This window comes from Piliocolobus tephrosceles, chromosome 2 (genome assembly GCF_002776525.5).
Source record: "Piliocolobus tephrosceles isolate RC106 chromosome 2, ASM277652v3, whole genome shotgun sequence".
NCBI classification, from domain to species: Eukaryota; Metazoa; Chordata; class Mammalia; order Primates; family Cercopithecidae; genus Piliocolobus; species Piliocolobus tephrosceles.
Window position 1 is genome coordinate 28,046,224 of NC_045435.1, and position 19,398 is coordinate 28,065,621.

Genomic DNA, 19,398 nt, shown 5'->3' on the forward strand with positions numbered 1-19,398 from the left:
CATTCTTTGTAAGAATTGTTGCTCTCCAAGGTCATACAAAAACCAAGGCTACAGGTCCGAGAGTCTTGCTTATGTACCATTGAGCAGATCATAGATCTAATGTTTCTAAAATTAAGTAAAAGACTAATTGAGCATATTTGTTTAAGGACTTTTGGTATTTTATAAAATAAATTTTATATGTTCTCTAATCTCTGAAAGGTGGTCAGATGCAGACCCTATTTTAAAGACCAGAAAATAAACGGGTTGGTATTATTTAATGTTGTAATCAGGAAAAATTGTTTAGGAACCCAAGACTAGTGAGCGTTGTCAGGTGAAAGTGACTCCACATGTAGATTTTTTGCTTCTCTATTTGCTCCTTGCTGTCTCTATTTCCTGGTGACTCCTGACTCCCCAAAATAAGTTGGGTATTCAGACCTTTTTGGCTATGTTGAGCCATATTATAAGTTTGACAGTATTTTTTGTTTGGATAGCAGAATGGACAATGTTAAGAGCATGCTTATTGTTGTTTAGTATTAATCTTTTTTTTTTTTTTTTTTTTTGGAAGAATGTCTTTGAAATGTGAAGGCAAGTTTAAGTACTGAAAACTATTTCGTCCTCCAGTCTGACTTGAATCTCCTTCCTGATGTGGCCCTTCCGTTTATTACATCCTGAGTATAATTTGAATTTATTAAAAAAAAAATGGCTGCACTAGTTGGAAGAAGCCAGCTAAATTGCAAACGGGGTGAGAGGTTTGTTTACCAACCCAATAAACTTAGTGACTCAAGACTTTTGAAAGGATCTTGAGAAACAATGACTTTCTTCCTATACTCTGAGCTAGAGTGGCCATTGGCAGGTACATAAGTTGATTTAATCTTCAGATTCAGCCTAAGCCTTAAGCTGAATTTTTGCAGTAGTCTGTTCTTGAGAGCAAATCCTCTGTTCTTACAGTGGCAGTACAAGCTATTGCCTCTTGATGGTGCCATGCATTAAAAAATTATTCTTAGAATTTGAGAGATGTATGTTCCGACTCTTCACATAGTTCAGCTTCCTCAGGCTAAATGCTGAAATATAAAAAGCAACTTGGACTAAAAAGAGGCCCTGTATGCCCCTATGTCAGTTATAGAAGAAGTCTCATTCTTTTTAAAAATCATAAATATATGAACACTTGTTTCTAAATAAGAAATAAAGCTCATAAATAAAATTTGTAGAAAAAAATACAAACGAAATGAAAACTGAAAATATATCAAGACCAACAAATATATAGGAGTGGAGGCCGGGCATGGTGGCTCACACCTGTAATCCCAGCACTTTGGAAGGCTGAGGCAGGTGGATCACCTGCAGTCAGGAGTTCGAGACCACCCTGACCAACATGGTGAAACCTCATCTCTACTAACAAAATACAAAATTAGCCGGGCATGGTGGCACATGCCTGTAATGCCAGCTACTTCGGAGGCTGAGGCAGGAGAATTGCTTGAACCCGTGAGGTGAAGGTTGCAGTGAGCTGAGATCGAGCCACTGCACTCCAGCCTGGGCAAAAGAGTGAAACTCTCAAAAAAAAAAAAAAAAAAAAATGTGTGTATATATATATGTGTGTGTGTGTGTGTTTGGAGATACATGAAGTGAAAGAGGACTATTGATTGTTTCTGGTAAAAGTGGTCCCCATATTTGTTGTCAAATTACTTTATATTTATTTATTATTCTTTTTTTGAGCAGAGTGTTGTCCAGGCTGGAGTGCAGTGGCATGATCTCGGCTCAGCCTGCTGAGTCGTTGGGATTACAGGTGCATGCCACCATGCCAGAGTAATTTTTGTATTTTTAGTAGACACAGGGTTTTGCCATGTTGGCCAGGCTGTTCTCGAACTCCTGGCCTCAAGTTATTTTCTCCCGTCAGCCTCTGAAAGTATTGGGATTACAGGTGTGAGCCACCATGCCTGGCCTAGTATATCTAAATTTAAAAGCTGACCATTTATTGAGCTACCATTTTAAAAATTTATCATCAGCTAATAGGTTTAGTGATTGTGCTGGCTAATTCTTTCTTTCTTTTTTTTTTTCCTGAGATGGAGTCTCCCTCTGTTGCCTAGGCTAGAGTGCAGTGGCGCGATCTCAGCTCACTGCAACCTCCACCTCCTGGGTTCAAACAATTCTACTGCCTCAACCTCCCAAGTAGCTGGGATTACAGGTGCCCACCACCATGCCTGGCTAATTTTTGTATTTTCAGTAGAGATGAGGTTTCACCATATTGACCAGGCTAGTCTGGAACTCCTGACCTCAGGTGATCTGCCCGCCTTGGCCGCCCAAAGTGCTAGGATTACAGGCGTGAGCCACCGCGTCCAGGCTGCATTGGCTAGTTCTTATAATGTGAATTTCTCTTCCCCAGCTTGAGAAAAGATTATGGGAATATTTGCTGTAGAGAATATTTTTAAAGTTGGAGATTGATTTTTCAAAAAAAAAAAAAAAAAAAAATCCAAAACAAACATTACAAGGGTAACACATCCAGCACTTTTTCTTTTGTTTCAGCCATCTCAATGTGCCAGTTAAGAAGGTGTTTATTAGAAGTCACTTAAACAAAATAATCTCTTTACGTTGAATAATTGGAGATTCACATGCAATCATAAGACATAATTCAGAGGGATCCTGTGTATCTTTTACCCAGTTTCCTCCAGTGGTAACATCTTGCCAAACTACAGGACAATATCAGAGCTAGAATATTGACATTGATACAGTGAAGATACAGAACAGTCTCTCATGTTGGCTTTTTATAGCCGCACCAGCTTCCCTTCTCCTTAACCCCTGATAACCACTGATTTCTTTTCCATTTCTATAATTTTATCATTTCAAAATATAACCATATAGCATGTAACCTGTGGGTTTGGCTTTTTTCACTCAGCAGAGTTCTGTGGAAATTGGGCTGGTTGTTGGCATGCACTGGTTCATCAGGTTTAAGACTAGGATACTTGAGGCAAAGAAAAATCCCAGAGACACACTTCTGTGTGTTTCCTTGGGTCCCCAGTCTGCCTTCTTTCCACCTTTCAGAGTCTTCTTCTGTTTTTTCCTCCATATAACATACAGGGTTCTGAGTTATACTTAGTGGGAGAAACAGGGAAAAGTATGTCTAATTCGTCTTCCCTGAAGCCAAGTCAGTGAGATTAGTTTCCTAAAGTTGCAAATAGCCAAAAACTTTGCTCTGGTGAAGTCTAATGACTGCAGGTTGAAAATTTTTGGTTTGGATAAATTGATATTTCTTATTCCAAATTGCTAAGACCATATCCCAGCTCTGGGATTGTAATTTGGATTTTGAGGAAAGACAGAATTTTAAGAAAATGCTGAGTAGAATTAAAAGGAACAGATTTCTCATGTGGTGATTATTATTTCATTCTGATTATAGAATAACAAAGCTAAAGCAATGAAAGGTCATCTTTTCCATCAGATCACGAAGACCAAGGCCTAAATCATCTTAGGCAGAGATTTCAATTTACAAGTTGTCTTGGGAGAAAGGAAAATATTCAGGCATACCTCTGAGATATTGTGGGTTTGGTTCCAGACCACCGCAATAAGGCAAACATCATCATAAAGCAAGCGATGCAATTTTTTTGGTTTCCCAGTGCATATTAAAGTTATGTTTACACTATACTATAATCTATGAAGTATGCAACAGCATTATGTATAAAAATGTACATACCTTAATTTAAAAATACTTTATTGCTTAAAAAAATACTAACAATTATCCGAGCCATCAGTGAGTTGTAATCTTTTTGCTGTTGGAGGGTTTTGCCTTGATGTTGATGGCTGCTGACTGAACAAACTGGCGGTTGTTGAAGGTTGGAGGTTGGAGTGGCTGTGGCAATTTCTTTTTTTCTTTATTTCTTTTCTTTTTTTTTTTTTTTTGTGAATCTCACTTTGTCTCCCAGGCTGGAGTGCAGTGGCCCAATGTTGACTCACTGCTGCACCTCTGCCTCCTGACTTCAAGTGATTCTCTTGCCTTAGCCTCCCTGGTAGCTGGGATTACAGGCACCCGCCACCACACCTAGCTAATTTTTTATATTTTTAGTAGAGATGCAGTTTCACCATGTTGGCCAGGCTGGTCTCAAACTCCCGACCTCAAGTGACCCACCCACTTCAGCCTCCCAAAGTGTTGGGAATACAGGTGTGAGCCACCGCGCCCAGCCAGTGATTCTTTAAAATAAAATAGCAATGAAGTTTGCCACATCGATTCAACTCTTCCTTTCACAAAAGATTTATCTGCGACATGCAGTGCTGTTTGGTTGCGCCTTACCCACAGTGTAACTTTTTTCAGAATTGGAATCAGTCCTCTCAAACCCTGCCACTGCTTTATCAATTAAGCTCATGTAAATATTCTAAATCCTTTGTTGTCGTTTCAAAAATGTTAACAGCACCTTTACCAGGAGTAGATTCCATCTCAAGAAACCATTTTCTTGGCCCACCCATAAGAGCAATTCCTCATCAGTTCAAGTTTTATCACGAGATTTCAGCAATTCATTCACATCTTCAGGTTCTATGTTTATAGTTCTCTTGCTGTTTCTACCACATCTGCAGTTACTTCTTCCACTTAAGTCTTAAACCCCTCAAAGTCTTGCATAAGGACTGGAATCAACTTCTTCCAAACTGTTGTTCATGTTGATAAAAATACCAATGCTTCCTCTTCTGGACCAAAATGTTCTTAATGGCATCTAAAACGGTGAATTCTTTCCAGATGGTTTTTTGATTAGCTTTGCTCATATCTATCAGAGGAATCACTACCTATGGCAACTATAGTCTTACAGAGTAGGGTGTATGTTTAAAATAAAAAGATTTGAATGCCAAAATTACCCCATGGGATGTAGAATGGATATGGTGTTATTAGGCATGAAAACAACATTTATTTCCTTGTGCATTTTTATCAGAGCTCTTGGGTAACTAGGTGTGTTGTCAGGGAGCAGTAATATTTATTCATATATTTTAAAATTTTTTTAAGTTCTGGGATACATGTGTATAATATGCAGGATTATTACGTAGGTAAACATATGCCATGGTGGTTTGCTGCACCTATCAACCCATCACCTAGGTATTAAGCCTGGCATGCATTTAGATATTTTTCCTGATGCTCTCCCCCGCTTCTCCTGAGCAGTAATATTTTTAAAGGATTTTTTTTTCCCCTGAGCAGTAGATCTCAACAGTGGGCTTAAAATATTCAGTAAACCATGGTATGAACAGATGTGGGGTCATCTAGGCTTTGTTGTTCCACTTAGAAAGCACAGGCAAAGTAGATTTAGCATAATTCTTAAGGGCCTTGGTATTTTTGGATTAGTCAGTGAGCATTGGTTTCAACTTAAAATCAGCACTGACATTAGCCCCTAAAAACAGAGTCAACCTTTCCTTTGAAGCTTTGAAGCCAGGCATTGACTTCTCTCTAGCTATGAAAGTCCTAGATGGCATCTTCTTCCAATATAAAGCTGTTTTGTCTACATTGTTTGTTTGTTGTTTGTTTATTGATTGATTAATTGTGGCCCAGGCTGGTCTTGAGCTCCTGGCCTCAAGTGATCCTCCCACCTAGGCCTCCCAAAGTGCTGGGATTACCGGAGTAAGCCACTGGCCCAGCTGAAAACCTGTTGTTTCTTGTAGCCACCTTCATCAATTATCTTAGATCTTCCCAATTGACTAGCTGCACCTTCTACTTCAGCACATTCTGTTTCACCTTGCACTTTTATGTTGTGGAGACAGTGTCTTTCCTTAAACCTCATGACCCAACCTCTGCTAGTTACAGATTTTTCTTCTGCAGCTTCTTCACCTCATTTAAGCTTCATAGAATGAAAGAGAGTTAGGGCCTTGCTCTGGATTAGGTTGTGGCTTAAGGAAGTGTTTGATCTATTTTGACCGCTAAAACTTTCTTTACATCAGCAATAAGGCTGTTTCACTTTCTTATTATTTGTGTATTCACTGAAGAATCACCTTTAATTTCCTTCAAGAACTTCTCTTTTGCATTTACAACTTGGCTAATTGGTACAAGAGAGCTCACTTTTGGCCTGTCTCATTTTTGGCATGCCTTCCTTTCAAAGCTTAATCGTTTCTAGCTTTTGCTTTAAAGTGTGAGATCTGTAACTCTTTCAGTCAAACACTTAGAGGCTATTGTAGGGTTATTAACTGGCCTAATTTCAATATTGTGTCTTAGGAAATAGGAGGCCTGAAGCGGGAGAGAGACAGGGAAATGGCCTGTTGGTGGAGTGGTTAGAACATGTACAACATTTATTAATTAAGTTTGCTGTCTTATATGGGCATGGTTTGTAGTGTCTAAAATGATTACAATAGTAATGTCAAAGATACCGATCAGATCATCATAACAGATATGATAATAATGAAAAAGTTTTAAATATTGTAAGAATTACCAGAATGTGACACAGAGATATGAAGTGAGCACATACTGTTGGAAAAATGTGCTCATAGACTTGCTCGCTGCAGGGTTTCCACAAATCACTTCATAAAAAATGCACTATCTGCAGAGCGCAATAAAGCAAAATGTAGTAAAATAAGATATGCCTGTAGTTACTTTCTAAACATTATTCTCAGATTTAGAAAGAAGACATGTCATTGTTTGTTTTGCTTTTTTTTTCTTTTTTATAGAGATGGGGTCTCACTATGTTGATGAGGCTGGCTTCAAGTGATCCTCCTGCCTCAGCCTCCTGATGTGTTGGAATCACAGGCATGAGCCACTGTGCCCAGCCCTCTTTTGCATTTCTCTACATAAAACTTTGTCACATGCTTTTAAAATTTTAACACAGGCCGGGCACGGTGGCTCACGCCTGTCATCCCAGCACTTTGGGAGGACGAGGCGGGCGAATCACAAGGTCAGGATATCGAGACCATCCTGGCTAACACGGTGAAACCCCATCTCTACTAAAAATACAAAAAATTAGCCAGACATAGTGGCACATGCCTGTGGTCCCAGCTACTCGGGAGGCTGAGGCAGGAAAATCGCTTGAACCTGGGTGGCGGAGGTTGCAGTGAGTCAAGATCGCACCACTGCACTCCAGCCTGGGTGACAGAGTGAGACTCCGTCTCAAAAAAAAAAAAAAAAAAATTAACACATAATATTTGTATGCGAATGTCTCAAAAATAATTGTATTATAGTACTTTCAGTTGATATGTTATAGTCTACTGTCCTTTTTTTACATGTAGACTTTCCTAGTTCTTTACCCCACTGGTTTCTTTATGCATTAAAAAAAAATCTTATTTTTTTTTAAAGGATATGTTTTCAAACATGAGGATTGAAGGGTCTTTATACCTCTCATATACTTATTTTGATTGAACTAGACTATTTTAATGAGTTGTGTTTTATAAGCTGTAGTCTTTCAGAAGAAGCAAACAAGCTCTCTTGGAACTTGATCAAGCTAAAGTGAAAATGTAAAGAGATGACAGCATGATTAAATTTTGTTGTGTTTTCTTTTTTTGGGGGGACGGAGTCTCACTCTGTCGCCCAGGCTGGAGTGCAGTGGCCGGATCTCAGCTCACTGCAAGCTCCACCTCCCGGGTTTACGCCATTCTCCTGCCTCAGCCTCCTGAGTAGCTGGGACTACAGGCGCCCGCCACCTCGCCCGGCTAGTTTTTGTATTTTTTAGTAGAGATGGGGTTGACTGTGTTAGTCAGGATGGTCTCGATCTCCTGACCTCGTGATCCACCCGTCTCGGCCTCCCAAAGTGCTGGGATTATAGGCTTGAGCCACCGCGCCCGGCCACTGTTGTGTTTTCTTTAATGGTATAGAGCAATAGCACAATCTCTTTAACAGAATGGGCTCAGGCACTGTGCAGACTTCCTTCTGGAACACTGTCTATGTAAGAAAAACATCTGGCATGTTTTTCATAGATGCTGTATGGAAATTATGATAATACTGATCACATGAATTTCTTTGACTTAAGGCCAGCTTTTTTCAGTCAATAGGGTGAAATACACTTTTTTCTCCTTGAATGTTTTGGAGTCATTCATAATGGGCATTTTCTTTAAAATGATATATTTTTGCCTTGTAAGGCAAGGTGTTCACCTCCAACCTTAATATTTTTTAAAAGTAAAACATTTCATAGCCCGCCCATCTGCTGGTTGATTTTAAGTAGAAAAACAGTGCAAAAAATCATCAGGAAAAGGTCTAAAATATAGAGGATCCTAGATAAATGGTAATTGTGGTCAGAGATTTACTTGCATCTGCCTAACAAAACGCAGAGGTGGAAAAAACAAGTCAGAAAAACGTCATTGGCCAAAAAGGTAATAGGATTAATTAAATCAAGTTATATTACTTCAGAATGTGTTTAATGTAAATGAAAATCAAAATAGGCTGGGCGTGGTAGCTCATTCCTGTAAATGCCAGCACTTTGGGAGGCCAAGGTGGGAGGAGCACTTGAGCCCAAGAGATTGAGGCTACAGTGAACCATGATCACATTATTGCACTCTAGCCTAGGTGACAGTGCCAGACCCTGTCTCAAAAAGGAAGAGAATAAAAATAAATAAACATTACTTTAGCATATGTTAGTAATTAAATATATACTTACTTTATATTTATGTCTGTTTTTAAAGTACAAATAAAATAGGCACATAGCCAGAAATAGTAGTAGAGGCAAGTGGATTTGAGGGAAATGTTGACACAGGTGAGTAACACTGAATATTTATTCAATTTTTTTTTTTTTTTTTTTTTTTTTAAGCAGGGTCTCCCTCTGTCACCCAAGCTGGAGTGCAGTGATGTGGTCACAGTTCAGTGCAACCTCTGCCTCCCCAGCTCAAGTGGTCCTCCTGCCTTGGCCTCCTGAGTAGCTGAGACTACAGGCATGAGCCACCATGCCCAGCTAATTTTTGTATTTTCTGTAGAGATGGTGTTTCATCATGTTGCCTAGGCTAGTCTGTAACTCCTGGCCTCACATGATCCCCCACCTTGGCCTCCCAAAGTTCTGGGATGATAGGTGTGAGCCACCAGTCCTGGCCGTTTATTCAATTTTTATTTTATTTATTTTTTAATTGGAAAGCTACCAAACCACAATAGGTTTAGAGAGACTTCCGAGTAATCATAATTTTTATTTGTATTTTGTGTGTGTGTGATAGTAATTTTTAAAGATGCAGGTGAGGAATTGGTTCATGAGATAAGAATGAAAGGACTAAATTTCTTCTTCTAAGTATGAGTAAGGCAGAATATGAGAAAAGTTTCTCAGGTATTTGAATGATGCGGGCCCTCAGTAAGGTGGGGATACCCATATCTCTGAAGTTTAAGGTGGAGCCAGGGGCAATGTGAATAGAAGCCTGGGTTTTATGTCAAGGGTGAAGTATGTGTCCTTAATAAGACAATGGATTCTTTGGAGGGTAGTTCTTTCTAGAAGCTACTCCACCGGACTTAGTATGCTGGAGGGAATATATGTTGCTCTGTAGTGGTGAGCGTGGGAGGACCAAATGACAAGATGCCTTTCTCCCCAGGTTACTGTGGCAACTGGGCAGAGCTCTGTTGCCAGGGGCAGAGGCAGGTGGACCACAGGGCAGGGAGTTGGTGGCCCTGAGGGAATTCTCTGTCCATCTAGATAGCCAAAGAAACCCCACAGATTTTTCAGGGAGACATTTTGCTGCATAACAACATATTTTTCATGTATTTCCTTTCCCTGAAAATAATTGGGTTTAGTTTTTAGGTGTGCTTGTTAATCAGTATTAGAGATGGTCCCTCGGGGTCTACAAGATAATTATCTAGTTCACTTCATGCTTTTGACAGAAACCATCCTAACCATGACTGACAAACAGTGAGCACCTACTTCAAGACTGGCACCGCCTTTAGACTTGAAAGCACATAGTCATCACATGTTCTCACACACAGTTCCTTACTGAATTCTTCCAGGATCCCAAGGGGAGGTCCTAATCTTCTCATCTCTGTTTTATAGACCATTGTAATTGAGGCTTGAAAGGTTGAACTTGATTTAAAAAAATAATAACTGTGTTATAGGTCTGGTAAATGCCAGAACTTCAAATCCAATTCTGTGTTCTTTCTACTTAAGCTGATACACAGATTCTGCTCTTAAAGTCCAGCTGGACACAGTGGCCCACACCTGTAATCCCAGCACTTTGGGAGGCCGAGGCAGGCAGATCACTTGAGGTGAGGAGTTCGAGACCAGCCTGGCCAAGATGGCAAAACCCCATTTCTACTAAAAATATAAAAATTAGTCGGGTGTGGTGGCAGGCACCTATAATCCCAGCTACACAGGAGGCTGAGATGGGAGAATTGCTTGAACCCGAGAGGAGGCGAGGGTTACAGTGAGCCGAGATTGCAACACTGCACTACAGCCTGGGTGACAGAGTAAGACCCTGTCTCAAAAAAAAAAAAAAGTCCAAGAGTTCTGTGGAGGTAAGAAGTCAATTTATTCCACAAATCATTAAAATAATAAGATGACAGAGAGAGGCACCAAGCCTACTGTAGTACTGATATCTTTATTTCTAAGCGCTTCGCTTATTTCTGGTCATTTTACTTCTAATTTTCCTGGGGAAAGTGTGAAATGCCCCTTCTCATTCAGGGCATCCAATCTGCATAGAGGCAGGAGCATGCTGCCCCAGATTGCAAAGCGCTGGGAATGAGTGGAGATGGAAGTGCTGAGCATTAGCAGCTTCTTGGAGATTGGGAGTGTGGGTGTGGTGGGGGTGAGAGGGGAAGTAGGGAAGTAGAAGGGTAGTTCTACTGGATAATCTGATCAAGATTGCTTTTTGTTTATTTTGAGGGGAGAGAGGGACTTGAGTACATTTTCAGACAGAGGAGAAGGAATCACTAGAGAGGAAAAGGTGTAGGAGAAGGAGTAATCAATAGAGCAAAGCCACAGGACAGTGGGGACAGGGTGCAGTGGTGCAGGCAGAGGGCTTCCTCTTGGAAAGACTGAGACTCTCCTCAGATAACTGAGCTAATGCTCATGATGTTTACTGTGTCCCAGACACCATTCTAAGTGTCATATATGAACAGTCATGCATTGCTTAACGATGGGAATGTGTTGCTGAGAAATGCATTATTAGGCGATTTCATCATCTTGCAAAAGTATATTATGAAAGAGAACAGCAATGATTTTTCCTGTTATCTACACTGGCCACTAGTTGCATGACAGTGGGCTCTCTAATTAGGTTTCTAAATCTCTCTGTGCCTCACTTTCCTCATCTGTTAAATGGGGATTAGATAAAACCACCCCCACAAAGTTATGAAAAATAAAAATTTTAAAAAAGATGGGGATTGTGTCTGGCACTCAGCAAGTACTCTATGAGTTTTAGCTAACTGCTGTTGACTGTTTCGCTCTGGGGATAGGTGGGAATCATTTAAACGTGTAGGAATTCTAAAGTAGACAGTAACCCTTTCACTTGGGGTCTGATGTAATGTGTGAAGAGATTGGCTTTCTGTTTTTTTTGAAGTCATTTATTTATTTGAGACAATGTCTCACTGTCACACAGGCTGGAGTGCAGTGGTGTGATCTCGGCTCATTGTAATCTCTGCCTCTCAGGCTCAAGCGATCCCTCCACCTCAGCCTCCCAAGTAGCTGGGACTGCAGGTGTGCGCCACCTCGCCCAGCTAATTTTTGTATTTTTGGTAGAGACAGGGTTTCACCATGTTGGCCAGGCTGGTCTCAAACTCCTGGCCTCAAGTGATCCACCGCCTTGGCCTCCCAAAGTGCTGAGATTATAGGCATGAGCCACCGCACCCAACCTTAAAAGTCTGAGCTACCTTTGGGAGGGTCACCCCATGGGTAAGCTAGGGATTCCTCAACGTGTTTTGCATTAGGTTTGTTTACATCAGCATCACTACAAAAGCACGAGTAATATGTTGCACTATGATGTTACAACAGCTATTATGTCATTAAAAAATAGGAATTTTTCAGCTCCATTATAATCTTTTTTTTCCTTTATGTTTTTCGGGTTAGAGAGTGGCAGATGACACCCATTATAATTTTATGGGACTACCTTTGTCTATGTAGTACTTTGTTAACTGGAATGTTGCTATGTGTGCAGATATTTTGGTCAATGATGGACCACAAATATGATAGTGGTCCTATAAGATTGTAATACCGTATTTTTAGTGTAGTTTCTATGTTTAGGTCTGTTTAGATACAGAAGTACTTACCATGGTGTTACAATTGCCTACAACATTCAGTGCAGTAACATGCTTTGCAAGTTTGTAGCCCAGGCGCAATAGACTATACAATATAGGCTAGGTATGTAGTAGGCTAATACTATATAGGTTTGAGTAAGTACACCCTGATGTTTGCACAAAAATGAAACAGCCTAACCTTGCATTTCTTAGAGCATATCCCCATTGTTAAGCGACACATAACTATACATTCATATATCTAAATCCTCGTGATAACCCAAGAAGGTAGATATTCTAGTAATCCTGTTTTATACACGAGGAAACAGAGACACAAAGAAGCTAAATAGCTTGGCCAGGGTCACACAGGTAGCTACAGAACCCAGATTCAGACCTAAGTGGTCTGGCTCCAGAGTTCATGCATTTAGCCACTATAGTACATTGAAGAAAGGAGGACTAGATGGACAAAGATAGAGGAGGGAAGTCTAGGGAATTTAAGCAGAATGGCCTAGGTCTCCTTAGGCAGTGTGTTTGTGTATGTAAGTGTATTGAGCGTGTTTGAGAAGTGGGTATTGAAAATCAATGAGTGTTAAATGCTGTCCTAGGTATTCACATATGTCTCACTCTCAGTACAGTTATCTGTTATTCTTCAGGAGAATAGGCATATAGCATACAAAACGTCAATAGTAATCGGCACATAACAAATGTTGGTTATTGGCTGTCACATTCTCCAATAACTTACAGTTGCCTCCAGAGCAGACATAGTCACACAAAGCCATTACACTTTTGTTTCCTCTTTCCAGCTCAGCCCTACCGGTGGTGCACACATACGTGCGTATGCTTTTTAAACTAAGAGTAGAAGAGTCAAGTGTTTTCCTGACCACAAGCCTGAAGGCAAACTTCCCAGCCAGTGTATAAAATAAAATAATGTCTGGCTGAGAAGCTAGACATTGAACTGACTTCCATAAAGATAATTTGTTAAACCAAATGATAAAGGCCCCTTACTTTTATATACAAATGAGATCATTTGTCCTAAACTGATAAAAAAAAAATACTAAGGCAATGTTTGTGTAAATGTGAAAGCCAGTGAAAAGGCTGAAGAGCAGTGTCTCCACACAAGATTTCCCCCACATCTGACACCAACCGCAAGCTCTGGGGTTTCCTAGACCACCCTCAGATTTGATAACTCACTAGAAAGGCTCACAAAACCCATTGACAGCTATTATAAGCACAGTTACGTTTCACTATAGGGAAAGGATACAGATAAAGATTAGCTGAAGAAAGAGACACACAGGGCAGAGTCCAAAGAGTTCCAAAGGCAACACTTCCATGTCCTTTTCCTGTAGGTCAGAATGTGTTACTCTACCAGCATTAAGCATTGGTAGGTGCTAGTGTGCACGTGATAGGGAGGCTTACCCAAGCTGTAGTACCCACAGGTTTTTTGTTTGTTTGTTTATTTTTTGAGAGTCTTGCTTTGTTGCCCAAGTTGGAGTGTAGTAGCATGACTGGGCTCACTCTAACCTTTGCCTCCTGGGTTCAAGCAGTTCTCCTGTCTCACCCTCCTGAGTAGCTGGGACTACAGGCGCCCACCACCACTCCCAGCTAATTTTTGTATTTTTAGTAGATACAGGGTTTAACCATATTAGGCTGATCTCAAACTCCTGACCTCTGGTGATCCACACGCCTCAACCTTCCAAAGTTTTGGGACTGCAGGTGTGAGCCACTGTGCCCAGCTATTTTTTTCTGTTTTGTTTTTTTGAGACAGGGTTTCCCTCTGTCTCTCAGGCTAGAGTGCAGTGGTGCTATATTGGTTCACTGCAACCTCCGCCTCCTGGACTCAAGCGATCCTACAGCCTCAGCCTCCCAAGTAGCTGGGACTACAGGCGTCAGCCACCACGCCTGGTTAATTTTTGCATTTTTTGTAGAGATGGGGTTTTGCCGTAGTTTTGTTTGTTTGTTTGTTTGTTTGTTTTTGAGATGGAGTCTTACTCTGTCTCCCAGGCTGGAAGTGCAGTGGCACGATATCAGCTCACTGCAACCTCCACCTCCCGGGTTCAAGTGATTCTTCTGCTTCAGCCTCCTGAGTAGCTGGGATTACGGGCGCCTGCCACCACGCCCGGCTAATTTTTGTATTTTTAGTAGAGACAGGGTTTCACCATGTTGTTCAGACTGGTCTCACACTCCTGACATTGTGATCCGCCTGCCTTGGGCTCCCAAAGTGCTGAGGCGTGAGCCACCACGCCCGGCCCTGCCGTAGTTTTTATTGAGACTTCATCACATAAGCATTACTGATTAATCAGTTTCCCACATGGTTAATTTCAGTCTCCAGGTTGACTGATACCCCATGACCCAAGGCCCCCACACTAAATCACATAATTAGTCTTTCTGGAGTGGCCAGCTATACCCTGAGATCATCACACGTGGCCCACTCTACCCTAAACAAAGACACTGCAGTTGAGTACAACATAGATTATCTCCCAGACGCCAACGGCAAAGGTCAGACCTCTCTTCGGGCAAAGACAAATTATTTATTACCCAATAAGTAACTGAGCTTTCTTTAGTAGGATGCCTGAGTCCCTCATCTCTAAGTTTTGGAAAAGTGTTCTGCCTGAAATTGCATATGGTTTATTAGTCATAATGTAGAAGTCCATTAATAAAATTTTAAAAATTATCTCCAAGACTTAAATGCAGGTCTATTTCTTTCTTACACTCCAGGACTAGTGTGGGCTAAAAGAGGCCTCTGCTCTACGTTTCCTCACTTTGCGCCCAGCCCTGATGGAACCAACACCATCCGGAGAGCCACTGTGCCATGTTAGAGCAAGGCATGTGACGAATCGTGCCCTGGCTGTTGTTCATGCAGAAGTGATACACCTTGCTTTTCACACTTCATTGGCCGGTAGAAGTCTGAGGGCCATATCCAGTTTGAGGGTGAGGAAGAGAGGAGCCATCTTACCCTGTGTCCAGAAAGAGGTGAACTGATCGTAATAGCCCAGTTACTACCCTCAAGGATTTATCTCTAAAACAGACAGACCCATATAACCGACTTTGAGCCATTGCTTCTGTTTTCCCTCCTTTCTGTCATTACCTGATTGAAACATCAGGGTTTGTACATGGAATCCTGGGAAGTCTGCATACTTGCCGTCAGCACCAGCTTTTCTCATTCCGCCACTCACTTTTGGACCAGGGTTCCTGAATCTTGTTGTTTCCAAAACTTACTTTAGGGCTGTTGTAATCCCTAAGAGGAAGACATGTGGCCCATTTCTGTGCAGGTACCTTATCCCTCTTCCCCCAAAAGACCCCATCTCTCTAGCCACATACTAGTGATTTATCTCTGAGCATACCATGATATGCCACAGCTCTATGCCTTTGCTTCTGTGGTGCTTTTGTGGAAATGCCCTGCCCAACCCAGTGTCCCAGTAGACCAGACAGATGTATATTTATCCTTGAGGACTCAAATTTGTTTTTCTGTAATTTTTGTGTACTGTTTCCCCATCTGAACTCATAGGTTGTCTATAAACTTCTGTTATCACTGCTTTTATAACTGGTCACCTATTTGTGCCTCCTGTTAAAGAATTGAGGGTAGAAATGCTGTTTTGCTGTGTGCAGTGTGTCATGTGAGAGGCAAAGGTGAGAGGAGGATTGCTTGAGTCCAGGAGCTTGAGACTAGCCTGTGCACCATAGCAAGATGCCGTCTTTCTTCCAAAAAATTAAAAAATTAGCTGGGCAAGGTTGTATGCCTGGAGTCCTAACTACCCTGGAGGCGGAGGTGGGAAGATCCCTTGAATCCAGGAGGCCGAGGCTTACAGTGAGCTATGAGTGCACCACTGTGCTCCAGCCTGGGTGACATTGACAGACTTTGTCTCAGGAAAAAAAAGAAAAAAATTTTCATCTTCCCATCTTTTTTCATTTATGGATCCGCAGCATGCTACTAGACAATAAGTACGTTAGTAGACCTTTGTTGAACTGAAGGTTATGGAGACATCGAGGTCCTGGGCTAACAGAAGAGAGAAATCAAGTCACACCAGTTATTGAATGTATTTTTTTTATTATACTTTAAGTTCTAGGGTACATGTACACAGCGTGCAGGTTTGTTACATATGTATACTTGTGCCATGTTGGTGTGCTGCACCCATTAACTCATCATTTACATTAGGTATATCTCCTAATGCTATCCATCCCCCCTCCCCCCACCCCACAACAGACACCGGTGTCTGATGTTCCCCTTCCAGAGTCCAAGTGTTCTCATTGTTCAGTTCCCACCTATGAGTGAGAACATGCGGTGTTTGGTTTTCTGTGCCTGTGATAGTTTGCTGAGAATGACGGATTCCAGCTTCATCCATGTGCCTGCAAAGGACATGAACTCATCCTTTTTTATGGCTGCATAGTATTCCATGGTGTATATGTGCCACATTTTCTTAATCCAGTCTATCATTGATGGACATTTGGGTTGGTTCCAAGTCTTTGCTACTATGAATAGAGCCGCAATAAACATATGGTCACACCAGGTACAATAGGTCCTCCTAAAAAAAAATCCCATTTCAACTAAATTATATCTAAAAATTAAAGGTTGACCTTTTGTTTTAAGTAATACGTGACCCAACATACTTAGTTATAACAAAAGGTTTTTAGCCAAGATTTCACCTGTGCTTTAAGTGTCAGCAGTTGGTTTTCTGCATAATGTATGTATTTGTGCAGTATGTGTACCATCCTGTGACCTAGACTGGTTGGTGTTACGTTACAAGCGCCCTGGATGGGTATAAGAGATGGATGGTACTCTCTCCTGAGGGCTGTGAATCTGCAGTGGGAACAATGTCACACACATTCCTCTAAAGATGGAAAAAAGCTCAGAGGTCAAAAAACTTACCCCTAGCCCATCGCCTTTTTTTCCCCCTTTAACCTCTGAGTGAAAAACTGCACACAGTTTTCTTCAGGTATACTGTCTAAAATCTTGTGTCTCCTTCAATACTTCTTTTGATATATATGGGAGATAGAGATGAAGAAAAGGAGAAATGGGAAGGGTGAAAAAAATAAAAATGTATATAAAATAATTTGATTCAAGATGACCTATTTTCTAAATTCTTAGCACTGATATTTTAGACCATTAAGGTATGTAGACTCTGTACTAGTGACTTTTCAAGAGAATGAACAGTAGATTGCTGGTTTGGAAAGGTGGGTAGGATTCGGAAATCTCAGAGGGCAGCCAGCCTCTTGACTCATTAAATAGCAGGTTGTTAAGTGAAGCTTCAAAGAAAGTTTGGTTTTAAGTGGGGAGACGGACATCACAGTTTGCCAGGACCAATCCCAGTTTGCATTTGAGGTTCCAGCATAATTATTAACAGTGCCTTCTGATTCTTGAAAGGTTCTGGTCTGGAATGGTTGTTCTGGATTTGGGTCATGCAGGTTGGAGGCTATTGGCGTGATGGAAGGAAGAAGACTCCAGAGTGCAGAAGGCTGAAGGGAGAATTATCTTATGAGAGTAATTTCTGTTCAGAGTTTTCCTTTAAAGGCTTCTTGTAATGCTTTCTGAAATGCCTTACAGACTTTCTTCTGACGCACTTTGGACATCAGTTTATTTTTCTTTGGTGCAGCTTGTATAGGGCCAATGTGTCTCAGTGCAACCTGGATTTCTTTTAAACTCGTGGGCAGCAATGCTGCATGTGTCAGTAATTCAAACTTGGACAGATTGGCTGTGAATGGGGTGATAAGAATAGAGAGAAACACATACCAGTAGACCAAACTTCCTGTGCACAAGCCTTTGAATACTGCGTTTCACTGTCTGAAATAGCATTCATCTTAAGGCTGGGATCATTTATTCCCTTTGGAATTAAGCAATACCACTGGCAGAAAAAGAAACTATTTTGGGAAGGCCATGTGGGAGGAATTTTTCTATGTATTTCAGGCTAGACAGAAATATCTTTCATGCTTTTGAACACCACACCTTAGAGCCCAGGTAATTGGAAATGGACAGCTTTCAGATAATCTCAATTATTTATGCCAAGGCTAATGTATACGTGTTATACTAAAAAGATTAGGAAAGACTGAGTTTAGATGCTTCAACTTAATTACCTAAGTGGCAGAAAAAGAACTTTTCTTTAGAGACTCACCTCTAATATAGATGCTATTGAGAAGTAAAATGCAGCATCTTGTCCGTCCCCCTCTCCTTACGTATGCTCTTGGAGGCTGTTTTTGCATATGCCCCTGTAGACTTTTCCAGATTGTTGGAGAAGTTTAAAATAAGGCACTGAAGGCTATGTCCCCCCTACCCCCCTGCTTCCTCCCTATAAAGCTGAGGTGGGCAGGGCTTGGCAGCTGGTGGAAACTGCAGAGATAAATAAGTACCAGGGCTCCTGGATGGACAGGGTGCAGAAGAGCCCAAGATGAGAGTGTATAGCTATGAGTGCCTGCCGTGGGAAGAGGCCATGAGGATGGAGCTGCAGCTGGAGTCCAGAAGTTCAGGCAGTGAAAGGGAGGTGCGAGCTTGTAGGAACTAGTTTATTAGTCCTTTTGATGAAGCTATTGCTCTTTTATTTTTTTGTTGGGGGATTACTTTAAAGGGCAAATGTAAGTCAGATACACCTTAAATATCTGTCTTGTCATTTAAGTAATGTATTTAATGGAACCTAAGGAGTTATGTTGGTCTGTTCTATTTGACTTTTCTACTTGTTAATAGCATCAACTAATAAAGAGCTAATTGTCTTATAAAGTTTGTCTTTACAAATTAGCTGCAATTGAAATGAGAACAGCAGTCCAGTGATACTTAATATTTTTCTGCTTTATTGCTGATAAGCAGTTTGGAAAATGTTTTTCTATGGAGAGCGTGTGAAGCCTCTTCTCAGTGTGGTAAATGTGATCACAATAGATGGTTTTTGTTTGTAGTTCTTTTTTCACTTTGGCCTTGGAATTAATGTGAAAGGTAAAGATGTTGAGATTTCCTAACTCAAGCAATGCTGTCTAGGTTTATGAGAAGCAGAGAAGCATTTCATAAATTATATCCTGTTGCTCACAAACTATATAATTAACTTACTTAAAGTTCAAAATCATAAATATCTATCTGTTGCATGGGGAGTCTGGTAAGATTGCAGTACTGTTATAGACATCAATGGCCTATGTATTTATTTTTAAAAAACAAATTTTATTTTCTAGCTAAATTAATCAAAAATTTAATGACCTCTGAATTTGAGTTATATCGGTATCTATCTGGACTTAAGGTGAAATGTTCTTCATTTTAGTACAACATTCTATCTTTTTTATAATTTTAATTATATAGGAAATTAGTAGAGAAAGACCTTTATATGGTGACCAGGCATTAAAAAGTTTTGAAAATTTTCAACATTTTCAAGAAAAAAAATTGAAGA

General features: G+C 40.7%; 1 protein-coding gene across 1 annotated transcript in view; it reads left to right on the forward strand.

The window, feature by feature from the left end:
* Positions 1 to 19,398, forward strand: part of PHLDB2 (pleckstrin homology like domain family B member 2) — a 196,354-nt gene that overhangs the window by 112,277 nt on the left and 64,679 nt on the right. The window lies entirely within an intron of this gene.